Source organism: Channa argus, chromosome 11, assembly GCF_033026475.1.
Source record: "Channa argus isolate prfri chromosome 11, Channa argus male v1.0, whole genome shotgun sequence".
NCBI classification, from domain to species: Eukaryota; Metazoa; Chordata; class Actinopteri; order Anabantiformes; family Channidae; genus Channa; species Channa argus.
The window spans coordinates 9,458,366-9,473,930 of record NC_090207.1 but is presented as its reverse complement, the minus strand read 5'-3'; the positions used below and the strand labels follow the sequence as shown (position 1 = coordinate 9,473,930).

Here is a 15,565-nt window from a genome sequence, read left to right as displayed (position 1 = left end):
ACTAAGAAGCTCACTGGTTCACATACAAGCTGTATTTTCCTGTGTGTTTTGACTTTCTTTGAGCTCAGGTCTCCTTATCATCAAATGCGTTGGCATCATTCTTTCTCGAGCTGCTTTTTCCTGTCTGAGGAAATGTGGAGTGAACTTGCTTAATGAGGAGACAAAAATATTTTTACAGGATTTAAAGGGAGATCACAAAGCAGACGTCCAGAAGACACATCTGATAACAAATCAGATACAGTGTAGAGACACCGGGGAAGAAAAAAACACTATAATCATTTCTATCTCCTGCCATAAGCAACTAGACTCAGCCATACAGAAAATGCAGAGAGCAATTTCTGACAATAACTGTACAGTACAGGTTTTACTGCCATCACTTAAAAATCACAATCACATGTTTCACTCTGAGTGACCTTAAATCACGAGTGAAATTTTACAGCACTAAACTGTTTATATTTGCTACAACATCAAGTTATCCATTAGTAGTCAAATGTGCAATTCAGTGTTCAATAGAAATAGCAGATTGTTTTGTTATGTATGTTGAAATTACCTGCTGTGACTCTGGCCGAGCCATTATCTTCTGAGATATCTACTTATTATCCTTGTCTGATTTATGCTGCTTCTGTTGACCCTCACCCAGAGTGACCTACATTCACTTTCATCTCACCCATCAATCATTTAAAAGTTCAAAGACAAGGTCTGTCTCCGGAAGAGCACAGAGGGCTTGATCATAATGACATCAATTCTCCAAAGACAGCGTAAGAAATTGGCCAGTATTATGTATCTAAGCATGCTTTCACTGTACCCCTGTGGATTAATCACAATACAAAACTACAACACATCAAGAGATAATTAATGAGATGCAGATTGTTCTGATTTTCCTTTAATAAAGCTCTAAACTCGAATACTGTGTTTTTGTCAAATTTCAAGCAGTTTTTTCCCCTCCCACTGTTACATGGAACTCAGCCATTCATCTGCAACCAGCCACAAAGAAGCACAATTGAATAGAAAGTATCCAAGTACACCAGAACAGAAAATAGGAATAACACTGACAAAAGAATAACAACAAACACACCAAAATATGTATCTAATTTGCAACTTAGTAGCCTTAAAAGAAAGACAAACAAAGACAAGCAGACAGACAGGGAGTGAGAAGGAAAGACAGAGAAATGCCCATGACTGAAAAATAGATGAGCACTATGGGTGTGTAATAGAGGCTGGATGATTTATTCAGCACCCTCTGTATGTACATGTCATTAAACCAGCTGCTATGCCCACATCCAGTTGCCCAGGTGAAGTGAAAGCTGAAGTTTAAGGAAAGAATTGAGACACCAATGTCAAATCTGGATCTGGGATGAAGATAGGAATTTTAATATGCAGTGTCACAGGAACATCTGCTTCACTTTGTATGCTATTGGAGCATTACCGAGCGATGCTGTGCTCTGCAGCATCATTGCTTCATAAAATCAATTCCACTCAACACCTGATATGCATTTGTAGGTGCAACAATGTACACTGTGCTTCGATGGTGTGTACACAAATATCCTGTATGCTCATGTGGACAGAACAAGGAGAGAAAGGTCAGCTGTACAAAAATGTGTGATATCTATCTCCCGTAATTTGATTTCAAGTGACATATAACTGATAACTAGAGAAGAACTGGCATGTGGGTAGAGAACAGATAAGAGGCCATGGATGAAACTGAACTCGGGAGTTGGTTGGAGTGAGGGCACTGTTTGTGGAGCCCGTGGCTGTGAATGGGCTGCTGTTGTTAGAACAGGGCCTGTAGGAGCAGGGCCAAGAAATTAAAAAGCAATTTAACACATGAATTATCAGCACACAAAGAAAGAGCACACATTCACATCGATTGCAAGTATATAACACCGCCGATATCTGTAAACAGGGTGTAAATGTTTAAATATTTGATGCCTTTATGTGCTGTATTTCAAGACAGATTCACATGGAGCTACATTGTTGTCTTTAAAGAAGATTGAGTCACAGTTTGTTTACAAAACTGCCCATATACACCTTGCACATAGATTTAAGTTTCTTTAATGCATCAGCTCCCCCATGCAACAAAGATATTGAATCTTAAGTTTGGAATATTTGATCACAGATAAATCCAGCAATGTTGCTGTTGGGTTAAGTGATGATCCAGTTTGTTTGCTTGAACCCTCAGCTCCATTCGCAGCTGACATCCTCAACCTTTTTCTCTTTCTCTCAGACTTCATCAACAGCACGACATCTGTGATGTTGTGAGGTAGATGAGGGAGGGAAGGGAGGGGAGGAAGGAGGACATACTCACACGCACAAGCACTCAGCCTGACACATACACACAAGCACACACATGCACACACACTGAGTCCCATCTGAGATTCTAAAGACTATGCTCTCTAACTGTCACTCCTAGTTACAGACCTATCATGCAGAAATGCTGACTTATTCATGGCTCTCATGCAAACCTGGATGCACAGAGGAAACTGAAGCTGGCTAGGGTGAGGCCCAGCAGCCCTGTGTGTGTGTGTGTGTCTGTGTGTGTGTCTGTGTGTGTGTTTGTGTGTGTGTGTGTGTGTGCGTGTGTGTATGATTGCACATGGTCTGTACTTACGGTACCCTACTCAGTCATGCTTTACATCATTTTACCATTACAGGTCATACACACCACCATAAACTATTATATAGGCTGACATAAATAGATGCCTCTGGCTTACACTCTCCCTTTAATAGGACTTTTGACTACATATTGATGACAAGATAGAAAGGCATTTTATGCAGGGAAAAGTACATGAAATATATTTTTTTATCACTGTATTATATGATCATAATTGCATATTTCAGCACATTCACTGATAGCAGCCAAGAGCATGACTTAGAGATAATAGCACCTCTGTTGGTTCAGAATTGCTGAGCTAGTCAAATAAGCAGGGCACAGCAATACACCAACATAAAATCAATTCCAGCATGTTAACTATAATTAACAATCATAACATTTGTTAAAAGAACATTCACACATGCAGACACTCTAATAGCCGACTATGCTTGTCTATATTACCAGGTGAAAACAGTAAGTAGGTGATGTACAGTATGAATGTTTAACAGCAATTAATCATCCCTGAATACAAATGTGTTTCCAAAAACCATTTAAATGGGGAGTGATCATGGAGTGAAAGGAAAAAAAACTAAAAGATTACATTAACTAGAATTTTCTTGGAGACCAATTAAAATGGTGTGAACGTGTTGCTTGCAAGTTGTATGCTGAATAAAAATGTCACTGGGATTCTTATTTCTTAAGAAATAAGAATAAACTTTGTGTGTATTTGTAATGCATAAACATATCAGAGATGAGGGATCTTTTAAACAATAAACACCAAGCTAAGGCATGTGACTGTCACTCAGTTTTATGATACGAGCTCCACTTGCATTACCCACACATACACACACACAAGCACACACACCGATCCACATGTGTGAGCGACAGCTCCCTGCTTGGCTGTCAGACATTTAAGGATCATTATTCAGCTGCTCAGGGGCAATCTTAAATTATTTTTTGTTTCCTGCCTTAATGTAGAGCCTGACTCTGTCATCCAGGATCTTCTCAATCTTCAGTTACCTCACACTAACAATCTAATGCAGCAAACATAAACACACAAACATACATGTAGGCAAAAATGTACATGCAGAGTAACAATACACGGAGTATCTGCTGACAAAGTTCTAATTTGGGCTGCTTTTTGCATTTTGTGGTCAGAAAAACAAGACTTGTGACACCAATAGGAGCTATGCATACACGTGTGTGTGGTGTAAGGCATATAACTGATCATCTGCAGATCAAATGCTATCATTATAATGTATGTAGCTTGGGTTTCTGTGGTAGTAGTTGCAGTTCCTGGTAGTTTTCTGTGCTGCCTACCAATTCCTTTGAGTGGCCATTACCCTGAACTGCCTCTACTGTGTTGTTCATAAGGTAATTGTTTAAAAAAATCACAATTATTTAAAAACTGTTAACCACATCAAACACACAGATTCTTATAGTAGATCACAGAGCCACCTCAGTATCAATGCAGAAGAGCTATACGTGGGAACATCATCGATCGATTAAGGTTTGATTTTACTACATGCCACATCATTTCTCCAGTTCTCTTTACATATTAGTTGTTTGAATACTGCTTGATGAACCACCACTAAAAACAGACTCATGGGTTTTAGAGTGAAAAATGTACAGTGGTAAGAGCTAAATAATTTCCCTCTATCAAGCCTAAATGCTGAAATACAGCTGGGACACCTGTGTAGACTGCTGAGCATAATTGCTCAACTGTGGTGAACACGTTTTTGTGTGCTCTGTGCGGGATGCACTTTTTTATTTTTATTTCACATGGCTTCCATGTTTCTGACACTTTTTGAGCAACCATTTACCAATACTTATAAATTATATGCTTTAATGTAACATTTTTATCCACATTAAATGTTGGGTTCTAACAACCACAACACCGCTGATTACACCTAGAAATACAGTTCAACAACGGTGAAATAACAAAACGAGTCGACTTTTGTCTTTTACTTGCACAAGGGGAGCCCGACGGGGTCTTAGGGACCTAACACTTCACCCGAACTCAGCCAACTCCACCGGGCTCTTTCTTGTTCACACTATTTATTGGAAAACAGAGATCAAAGCAGATAGAGTTTAATGCAGAAAAACAACTCCTTATAAGTATAGACCAATGAAAACTCAATTCATCACATAATGATAATTTGGCATTGCATTGTTTCCTTGACCACTGTCAACAGACTTTAAAGGTAAACTACAAAGGCAAATATCAAAAGCAAACTACCAAAGATACATGGTGTCACTAATGACGTCATCAGTACATAGACACATCACAAGCATACATTACATTACACACACAGGCAAACATTACATTTAATGTTGGAAACAATTAACAAACCCTAACATTACCTTTTTCGATTTACTGCTCATGCCCTGAAGCCTCATGATAAAGCAAGCGGAACTTGGACAATGTTTCCAGACAGAAACAGAATGAAGAATCTGTAAGTGTTTACCCGATTTTGACTAGATTCTTGCAATCCCCAGTTTCCTGTCTGTTTTCAGTATAATCCATGAGTGAATATCAATTAAAAGAAATGGCAGAATGCATTCTTTGCCATGAATGTAAGTGTTGTGCTTCCAGAAGTCAAATATGGAAAGGTTTAGCAATCAGCAGCAGCCCCATATTTTAGATGTACTTGTTTGCTCTTTTCCACTTTACACCCCTTGGGGAACATAAACAGGATGCACTGCCCATTAAAGTACCAAGAGGAGAGGTAGCAGACAGATTCAGTGATTGCCCTGCAACAGTACAATGGCAGTTACCACTGTAAAAGGGTTCTGCTCCTTTCTCAGCTGTCTGTATGATCCACAGGTAAGCAGCAACCATTAGGACTCCAGCAGCAGCAGCACTGGCGGTTTTAACAAATGATGCTCCTCCAGTGGTCCGGCCGTAAAACACACAGCTCAGCAGGCTTTGAATAGACGTCCTATCACCTACACCATTCTGTGATATAAAGGCACAACTCCTGTGTCTCTAGCTGGCTGAGACACCACACCTGGGCAAGTGCACACACACTACACACTACAGGTTGACGCAGGCTTACTGTTTCTTAACAAGCACTTTTTCTGGCACAATAAAGGTTTAGTCTTGTGAGTAAACAGGATTGTATGTTTAGATATGTCTGAAAAACTTTAAAATCAGGAATATTCAGTGTTATGATATGTATTGCATAAGTAAGAAAAAGAAAATGTAACTTGAGAATTGTTTGAAGTAGTACTTTTGTTCTTTTGACTTGCATGCATGGTATTTCTGAAGGGAACACCGCACATTTTCCCGCCAGAAATTAATTTCTGAACAACAAAAAAAAGTGAATAAATAATAGTAGTGTTTTTGTGCTTTATCGATACCCAAAGAACACACAACACACATACTGAAGATGATGGAGCTGGGGTTTTCAGTGTCTTGCACAAGGATATTTTAATATAGGTATGAACAGAAAGTGGCGGGGATTGAACTGCTGACCTGACCTCTCTACCTCTGGACTCGCAGACACACCATAAGTAAACACTTTGGAGATTTTGCATATAATACACTCAATCATCTCTTCAAACAGTAATTTAAAGCTTAATCAAACAATGATGTTACATTGCTCCAACTCACAGCACATGACTCTTACACAGAGACTGATAAGAAATGAAGAGAAACTATATAAAGGCTCACCGTCCATTAGTAGATTAGATTTATCAAGTTTCATTTTTGCCCCAAGACTTTTACTTATTATTACTCTTACTAAACATTTGTACAATCGTGTTTCCACTTTAATGTAAACAGATAATCAGTGCATTTCTCCACAACGGGTGTACTTTATGTTGTTGTCACATTATATGTGGGTGCGAGTGTGGGTGAGTGCTGGGTATAAATCAGTAAATACAAGTGTGAGGTTCTGTGCACACTTTAGTGTATAGCACTTGTACTGTTTGGTGCACCATGGTTTACTGCAACACTTAACATTTTACATGACTATTTAGATAAAATTATTTCTGATGAGTTGTTAGTTGTTCTACCAAACAGAGCTCAGATTGAGTGATTTAGAAAACTTGGCCTCAAAATGTATTTATACATATAACTTCACTTTAGCCGGAACAGTGCAATTCTGCTTAAACACTTATTCAACAATGTATAATTTTAATTATGTAATTATTTAAATATAGGATCATGGTACTTCCACCACTGGTGAGTTGTAGCTTTAAATGACAGGGGAAATAACAAGAACAGAGTTGAAATGTCAGGGGCACAGGAAATTTCTGCATGTTGTTAAAATGAATTTATTGCTACACACTGTCTAGAAGAAGGTTGGTGCAGTTCGTATAGTATCTTCTAAGGCCAGCACAAGGGTGTGAATTAGCTGAAGGACATTCAAGGAAGCCAGTAAAATGAGCAGGAGAGTCTGAAACACTGGAAAGGTAATATACTATATCAAGTTCCAAGGGTTGGGGGAGAGGTGACAGGCAGCTATAAGAGCTGCTGAAAAAACCTGAATTGAGTCTCAGAAGAATTGCTGCTGTGTGCCTGCAGTCCTGTCCCGCTTCTGGATGTTGTAGTTGCTCAATTTTAACCAACCTTTTCTCCACACACACACACACAGTCGTTATGCGCTTGGGACAAGATAAGTGAGATAAGATCTGATGTGAACATATTTCCAGAGTAACTGCTGTGTGTTCTTGACATTATTGAGCTCGAATTATACCCTGCCTGCCTCCTACACTTAGCAACACTTCAAAGTGTGTGAGACAGTAAGAGAAAAAGAGAGAGAGAGAGAGAGAAATTACAGAATGCAAAGACAGAGTTAGAGTGTGTGAATGCGGTTGCATGCTGTCGGTTCAGAATCTTACAGAATTTGCACAACTATATTGTTAGCAAACCAAAATGCCTTTAATTTAGTATTTTGTGTATAGTATCCATAATGACTCATACAGTGCGTGTGCCAACAGAATACTGTAAATGCAAACGCGTCTCTCTTGCAGCATTTTAATGAACATGAACCAACCTTCTGTTCATTATACTGTAAGATAAGCTGTATGATGTATGATTGCACTCCATGCCGTTAATTGCTAAGGAAGGGCTTCTACATACACATGCCTTAACCCCACTTTAACTGTAGTCTGTTCATAATAAGATATACATAAACAAACTGGATTCAAATTAGCTTCAGTTGCGTGACGGAGCAAATGAGTTTTGTTTTTAAAGCAAATTAAGTGATAACAGATACGTTAATGGTTGGCAGGCATGAGCATACTGGTTTACATTAAAGAACAACAGTACAGTGTTTAGGATTGGGCCTGTGGAGGCAGCACTGTACTGAGCTGTTACAGTAACAAAGTAGCAATGGAGCCTGACAGGCATTACTCAGGGGCACAGTTACACATACGCACACAGACATACTGCTGCTGCTTTCACAGGTGGCCTGTTATTATATAATGATAAACCCTTTTACACATTAGGCACTCTGCAGCTTATACTGTATATCTTAGTATCATCTAGATTGTGACACCCATGTGTGCACACAGACACTAATGTACAGTAATGTGTGTTTGTATCTGAGAACATGTGCAAGTATTTATTTTTGGCCTTTTGACAGACTTGCACTTTTCAATCTCTCAAATTGATGTTGATTTTGGCTTGATTTTATGCTAAGAAAGTGTATCTGCAAATTGAGAGATATCAGATTGCAGCCTAAATGCACCATAAATTTAAGCAACAACTTTTTGAACTTTGCTGCTCTTTTCAGACTTGGTAATAATGGCTTCTCTGATGAGATCCACGTGAGGGCCCATTTGTAAGAACCCACTAATTGCAGAGCATGCGTCTTTATGTGCCTAAGCACATGGGACCAGGAGGGACCACCAGGGAAACAAGGGTGGCCCTGAGACTTGAGACGAGAGAAGCTTTGAACCTGACCACACATCGGCTGGGGGCAAAACGGTCACAAAGCAGGGCGATGCGGGTGAGAGGAAGGAAGCATCTTTCTTGTGTCTCCAAAATGACCAATGACAGTTTGAGTGACACAGCCAGCAGACCATCCTGCATGGCTACATAATGCCAGTCTTATGTGAATTTTCAACTTAGCTCTAGGATTTTCATTTTTTAATTTCTCTGTATTAAAACTATAAATAGCGTACACCCTTTCTCCTTCTCCGTTGCGCATTCTTATGAAAAGCCGCTGCGTAAAAATAGAAATACAGTTGTCCATAACTGGCACCCATTGACACAATAGCCCCCGTTCCAGAGATGTAGCTCCTCCCAATGCATGTGTGAGAGAGCGTGTGTGTGTGTGTAGCGGGCGGGTGACAGCTGGGCTCGCTGCGCTGCGCTCCAGTCGGGTAAGAAGCTTCATCTCCAAATAGGATGAGCGTCGGCTTTTGTGGAAGGGACTGCGTTCAGCGCCGTAGCTAGTGCTGGGACACCCAGTCAGTTTTCCAGCTAACCAAGAGGAGTCCAAAAGCCAAAACGTCGGCTTTCTCTCCAGTGTGGATTTCCGATGGATATTCCGATTTGAAGAGGTGTGATTTGAGCGCGGCATGTAACAAAAAGAAGCGCAAGAGAAAAGTAGCGCTCGTATTGTTATTCTGAAACGAGCAACGTCTGAACTGCTTTAACTGCCATTTTTCATGGATTACTAAAACAGCGAGCTGTACAACCACTCCGAGCCACATCCATTCATGAGCTGAAGGTAAGATTTGATTGTTTATTTCAAACTTTAGGTGCGCTCATGGCGTGTACCGTGTCTTTTCCAGCCCCGGTGGCTCGTTTTCTGGACAGCCGGGCGACAAGTGCACAAGCTTCCCACGGTTACTTTATCCACTTACGGGCATTTCTCGTAACTGTTAAGCATTTTGAAAGTGAAAAAAAAAAAACCCTGAAAGCATCAATTGTCCAATCTAAATTGGATCTGGGACGCGTTTTTACCAGAAAATAGTTAACCTCATGTCGATATAAACAGACCACAATGTCGTGCGTAATCCCTCTGATGTTGTTCACCCATACATGATATTATAGATCACACTGAGGCTTAACACAACTTAAACTATGTCAGTAACAATCCAGGTAGCGGATACATTAGGCAAACAACTAATGTGCGTGTGTGGGAACTTGCTGGACTCGGAACTGGAGCGGCAGTTGCCCTGTTGGGTCCCCGTTTAACGGTGTTTTCTCAACCTCATTGACTCTGTAAAGATCTTACAAAACTATGGCTGCAAAACTATGGATTTTACATTATTTTAATGGAAAAAAATTGCAGTAATTATATGATGCCATTAACCCATTCATGCCTGATTTGTTATCGAACCGCATTAACACTGGAGTGCTTGCTCCATTATTACCGTGAATGATGGGATTTTCATTTGTCATTTTCACATGACTCAAAATCCAGAGTTTGTGCGTGTAGATTAATGGGTTGGTCCGTTTAGAAACGTTTGTTTTATTTAAATTCTTTTCATCAAACCTTAATACTAATTACAATTTAAAAATCATTTTACAAGCAGATTTGTATTGGTAGTAAATGAGTACTCTGTAGGCTCAGACCTGTCCCCTTTTTGTCTCACACACACTGGCTAGGGGTGTGTTCAGGGATTTCATGGTACCAGGAGGATGAGTGGTCACTGTACTCTGCTCCAAAATATCAATCAAATGATTGTAACTGACCACAACACAAAATTGCACCTGTCTCAGAAATTTATTTACTGTGAAATGAAGTGCTGCTGCATATTATTTTTTTAACAAGCAGAGAGAAGATAGAGGCCTCACAAACCACATCCAGTTGGCGACTGCCAACACCCAGTAATTCCCAGTGGTTCACCTCTCCTCTGCCCTCCTCTCCTCTCCTCTCCTCTCCTCTCCTCTGCTCTCCTCCCCCAGGATAAAAGACCCCCAAACCAGAGGTGGTAGGAGAAAGCTGCTAAAGCATTCAGCAACTCAAATGTAGGTTATAGGATCAGGAAGTGTGCATGGGTGATGATAGAAATACGTATTGAATGCCCTCAGCAGAATGTGCCTCCTGTCAGCTGGTTTTCAGCAGCAGCGCATGGTATTTTGGAAACATAATTCTAGTTTTGGACTTAGAAACAGAACAAAGTTAGAATAATTCAATATGCCAACCCTGGGAGAAAAGGGTGTTGTATTTCATCTGTTGTTTCTGAAATCACTGGAAATATCTGGCTCTCTCGTGTGTTGCATGTTTTTTCGTCTGTAACGTGCGCATTTCAGAGTCGGTCTACATACTGTGCTGGGCATTATACGTCGATCTTGAATGTGAAACAGCAGAATGTTTTAACATTTTACCACTGCTCCCTCTACAACATCAGCCTCAAGGCATTCAAATGTCCTGGAGGCATTTTCTGAGATGTTGCATGGGCTGTACATCCCACCACACTGTTTCATAATGGCTACAACACCACAAACTAAAGTGCTAATCCTGCTATTAACACATACATTGCCATGTTGTGTCGCAAATACATGAATTACAGCACGATTACGTTTGTGACAGCAGTCTGCCGGTTCTCTTCCTGGAGAAGCAGAATGGAGCAGAGTGGCCAGAGTTGCAGCTTAGTATTTGGAGCAATGCTCTGTGGAGCGTTTGATCTGTTGATCGCCTAACAATGGCAATGGGGATGGCATTGTGTGTGACTGATGTTAATTTGTCACACTGTATGTGTGTGTGCACATTAGTGTGTGTGTATGCCAATGAGAGAGACAGAAAGATAAAGAGAGTGTTTATCTATGCCAGTTAAGGACAGATGCAGATGCAGCCTTAATATAGTAGATCTGAATAATTGATAAATGGCTTTGCCCCTGTTCAAATGAATTGGCCTTCTATTATAAACACCAAGACCAGTCTGCTCCTGTTAACCATTGGTCGGCTTTCAGTCAGTGTCAATACCCAGCATTCAATAGTGTGTGTATTTATGCATATTTTATAAAAGCCATGTTTTATTGATGCATGTCCTTGGTGTGTGGGCTGCTTTTTTTTTAACAATTAGAGTGTGAGAAAGCATCAAACCCCTCTCACTCATCTTGATGTGATTTATTGATGCTTAACCCATTTTCCAGATTACAGATCTTTCTAAATTGCTGCAGCATCAATTACACTGACTTATTGCTAAACCTGTTTTAGTATTGGAACTTTAAAAAGGATAATTATGAGCTTGTGTATGTATTCTAGCACATTTGTTTTTCACAAATGCAGGTCAGCATTATCAAAGATGCTTGGATTTGAATGGTTCTATGTCACAGATGTTAGGTAGCACATTCACTGCTTTTAGCTGTACTGGAGTTGGGTCTCCGTTCAGATTCAGTGGGAGTCTGTTGTAACAAATTATACAAATTTCCTTCTAAATGAACATTTTTCTACTTAACTTTCACCTGCCCCATCTCTGTTTTCAGGTTTCCTTGGCCATCTGAAATCGAAATAGTTTTTGATAAATGCTCTTCATTTTATCTTAGGAAACAGACTAAATGATAAGGGTTAAGAGGAGATGACAGCACACCTGTGTCTAAACTTCCATTCATCTGCTTTGCTAGTGTTTTAATTTTTTAAAGAGCCAACACTTACTATACTCCCCATCTTTTTTAGTTATGTTGGAACATATTGCACAGTGTTTACAGGAAATGATAAATTCAGGGTACTATAGGGTCCAATACATCTTTCTGTTGAGTATTGTCCATAGTGATCTATCCTTAGCATGGCTCATTGAAAATGTAATCACTTGCTAATCACTTGTTTTAGCTTGTTGTTCTATGGTACACACACACACACACACACACACACAGACACACACACACACACACACACACACACACACACACACACGGATGTATGGCATTCCAGCCTCCTAGGTTCATTGTTTTTTTTTCTCACTGGCTGCTTTTTCCCACTTAGCATTAACCCTTCCGACTCCTTATTAATGACTCTACAGTGCATCCACTGAATCAGCCGTCCATGTGTGAAACACTCTGCATACTCGTTACATTAGCATAATTGATTGAGTATGTTGTGTGTGCCAAGAAAGCCAGCGGCATGAAGGACCACGCAGAAGGCTTATTGTGGGGCGGGCGCTGCTAGTCAGTGGCTGAATTGGCTGAGTGTCTGTTGGTGTTTTGGCTGTTGGTCCTTGGCAAAGCTTTGTTGTTAGAAATTAAGTGAATTAGAAAGTGATAGCCAGCCCATCTTGGACAAGATTGTTGAGGAGCCAAACTTTGTCATGTGCATGCCAAAGGAAAACGCACCCACTGATGAATTTAAAAACAGCTCATGAGGTTTCTCTTCATAGAAATGTTATATTTGAAATGTGTGACATTAACATGCTGCAATGCCTTTGTCACAGCTTAGTTTGGCTGCCTGTCATTATTAAAATGGAATGGAAAGGAAATGCATTTGCAGGGATAATCCAAAAGCAGCGGGGCTTTGTGTGATTGCCTGGGAGATGGATGAATGACTGGCCTTGAAAAGAGCCAAGTCTTGTACTACAGATCAGATGATGTACATTGTGATACACAGAGTAAAAATATGATGTCCCAGTTTCTGTCCTGCTGTTGTGTTTTTACAGGTGGAAGCAGCCAGCTGTGAGTCATAGAGACATCCACAGTCTGTTAAGACTCATTAGGGTTGCATCCGTTGCTGTGGTTATTTGTGCGGTTACTTTGGTAGTTGGCAGCCAATAGCCAACAAGGTGTCTATCATGTGGATGTGGAGCATCAGGGAAACTGTGCCACCCTTTTGTTTGCTCCTGTAACCCTGAATCTGGCTGTGACGCACTGTGTTGATGTGTCTGTGTGAGGAGAAGTCAGGCCCTTTTCCATTTTCTGCGAGTACAGCACTAAGAGTGGCTAATGGTGTGTGCGTGTTGGTTGAGGTTAGGTGTGTGTGCATCAAGTGTAGGGGAGTTGTGTGTGTACTCAGTTTGTGTACTTTCTGTGACTGTGTGCATGTTTGCGTGGTGTTGTTCGAGTGCATCTGTCCCTCCTCCCCAGGCCCCAGCGATTGGCACTGCATCTCTCATCTATTAATCATAGAGAGCGCTTGCTCTCTCGTTCCGTTGCCATAGTTTCAGGACCTCAGACAGTGTTGGGGTGCCTGGCTGCCTAGAGAGACCAGAAGTGAGAGGAAGAGGAGGAGGATAGAGGAGGAAAGGAAAGGAAAAAGGTGTGACTATGGAGGATAGGAGGAAATGATATAAACGGTGAAGCTGGGAAAGGCAGAACAATTGAAACAGAAAGGGAAAGAGGGGAGTGATTGAATGCAATGGAAGACTAATACACCAAGCAAGCCCTCACACAGTGGATAAGTGTGCCTCAAGAACCAAAATGGATTCCATTTTTATCTCAGCAGCAAACCCTCTATCGCCTTCTGAGCGTGCATCTTTTCAGTCTCCCTCGCACACATACATAAACTCTGTCTCTCTGTTCTCTTTCCGAAAGAGAGCAGAAGAATATTTTCACAGTAAGCACCTCCTTGTGGATAGCACACTCATGGGGCTAGTACATCTCCAGTGCATTACAGTAGATTGAATGGCTGTTTTTTTATCTCGCTTCACAATGGAAAAGGCTTCCACTGAGCTGAGGTGGAAGATGGGCCAGGGCCTCCCGTTTCATGCTTAGTTGAATGTTTTGATGGCAAATCATGCTGAATTCATTGATAGATTGCTTATGGAAATTACCAAGGCAGGGAGTAGCTCTTGCTACCAAGCCTTGTCTCTCTATCTCTGTCCCTTTGTCTTTTTCTGCCTGTGCATTCTGCCTTTCATCCACATTTAGATTTTCCCTCGGTGCAGAAGGAATACTAAATGTATGCATTTACTTTCAGAGAAGCAGTTCTTGTTTTGGCTGAAGGCTTTGCACCACCCATATGACCTCATAATCTCATTTGGGTCTTTTAATGGCTAACGATGCACCAATGTAGTGGTTGTATTATCGCCTTGTCTCATGACATCATACCCTGCTTGTGAGCATTTCCAATGGGACCTTTTGGAGAAGAGGCAACCAGCAGCACTGTAATCATGGGATTCTCACCACACACAATCACCTTTCACTCAACTGTGCGCACACATTTACACATACACTTACATATGCACACACAAAACACACAAATTCTCACATGAGGGCAGTTTCTTTCATGTGAAGAGGAAGACGAATAAAGAAAGCTTTTCATTGTTACAGTGGTGCGCACAGTACAGTAAGTGCCAATGCCAGGAGCTAAAGAATACCTGATTGTATAGTGCACTGTGTAGTTCTTACTTCACCATGCATGGACCTTCTGCAGGGGAATTACCATTAGGGGACTAGGGACAAAGGAGGAAGTGAGAGGGTTCTTGTATGCCTTTGAAGTGATAGGATTGCAGGTGACATCATGGAGGTTGCATACTCAGGTGCAGCAGGTGAATGAATCCAGGTGGGGGATGGGGTAAAGGTGAATGTGTCTGTGTGTGCAAATCTGTTGTTTTAATGCTCTCAGGAATCTGTGGAAGTGGACGTGCATGGCTGTGTGTGTGTGTGTGTGTGTGTGTGTGTGTGTGTGTGTGTGTGTGTGTGTGTGTGCGCGCGCGCGCGTGTGTGCATGCATGTGTGTGCGTAAGTGCATGTGCATATGTGTGCATCAGTCATCAAAGTAGAGGAAAGCCAGTGTGTAAGGTGATCTGTATGCTCATGGCAGTGCAGCAGTCATACTCTCCCAGAGGCAATAAGCCTCGGTGAACGTGGAACAAGCAGCCTCTTCTCCCAAATCTCAACCCGCTGGTTTCCATGTGCGAGTCAAACACAGCCAGACAGATTCCAGATTTTGTTTTATTGCCAATGTTTCTGAATTTCCTTTACAGCAACAGTTCAGTTCAAATAATCTGTCAGTAGGGATTTAATTTCTTGCTTTCCATTTTTTGATGCAAACATCTATTGGTTGTAAACCTGGCAGGATGAGCTCAGCTCAAACCAGCTGGTAATTTGTTACAACCATGCCTAGTTCATCTGACACA

The 15,565-nt window shown here is 41.0% G+C and overlaps 1 protein-coding gene across 3 annotated transcripts in view; it reads left to right on the top strand.

Moving 5' to 3' along the window:
* Positions 1–8,891: 8,891 nt before the first annotated feature.
* Positions 8,892–15,565, top strand: part of sema6a (sema domain, transmembrane domain (TM), and cytoplasmic domain, (semaphorin) 6A) — a 99,010-nt gene continuing 92,336 nt past the window's right edge. For 2 of the 3 annotated variants that reach the window (XM_067521046.1, XM_067521044.1), the window contains exon 1: positions 8,893–9,276. The gene's annotated coding sequence lies outside the window, so the exon portion shown is untranslated. Of the gene's footprint in view, positions 9,277–15,565 lie in introns of all 3 variants that reach the window. The other variant, XM_067521045.1, reaches the window with a different exon arrangement.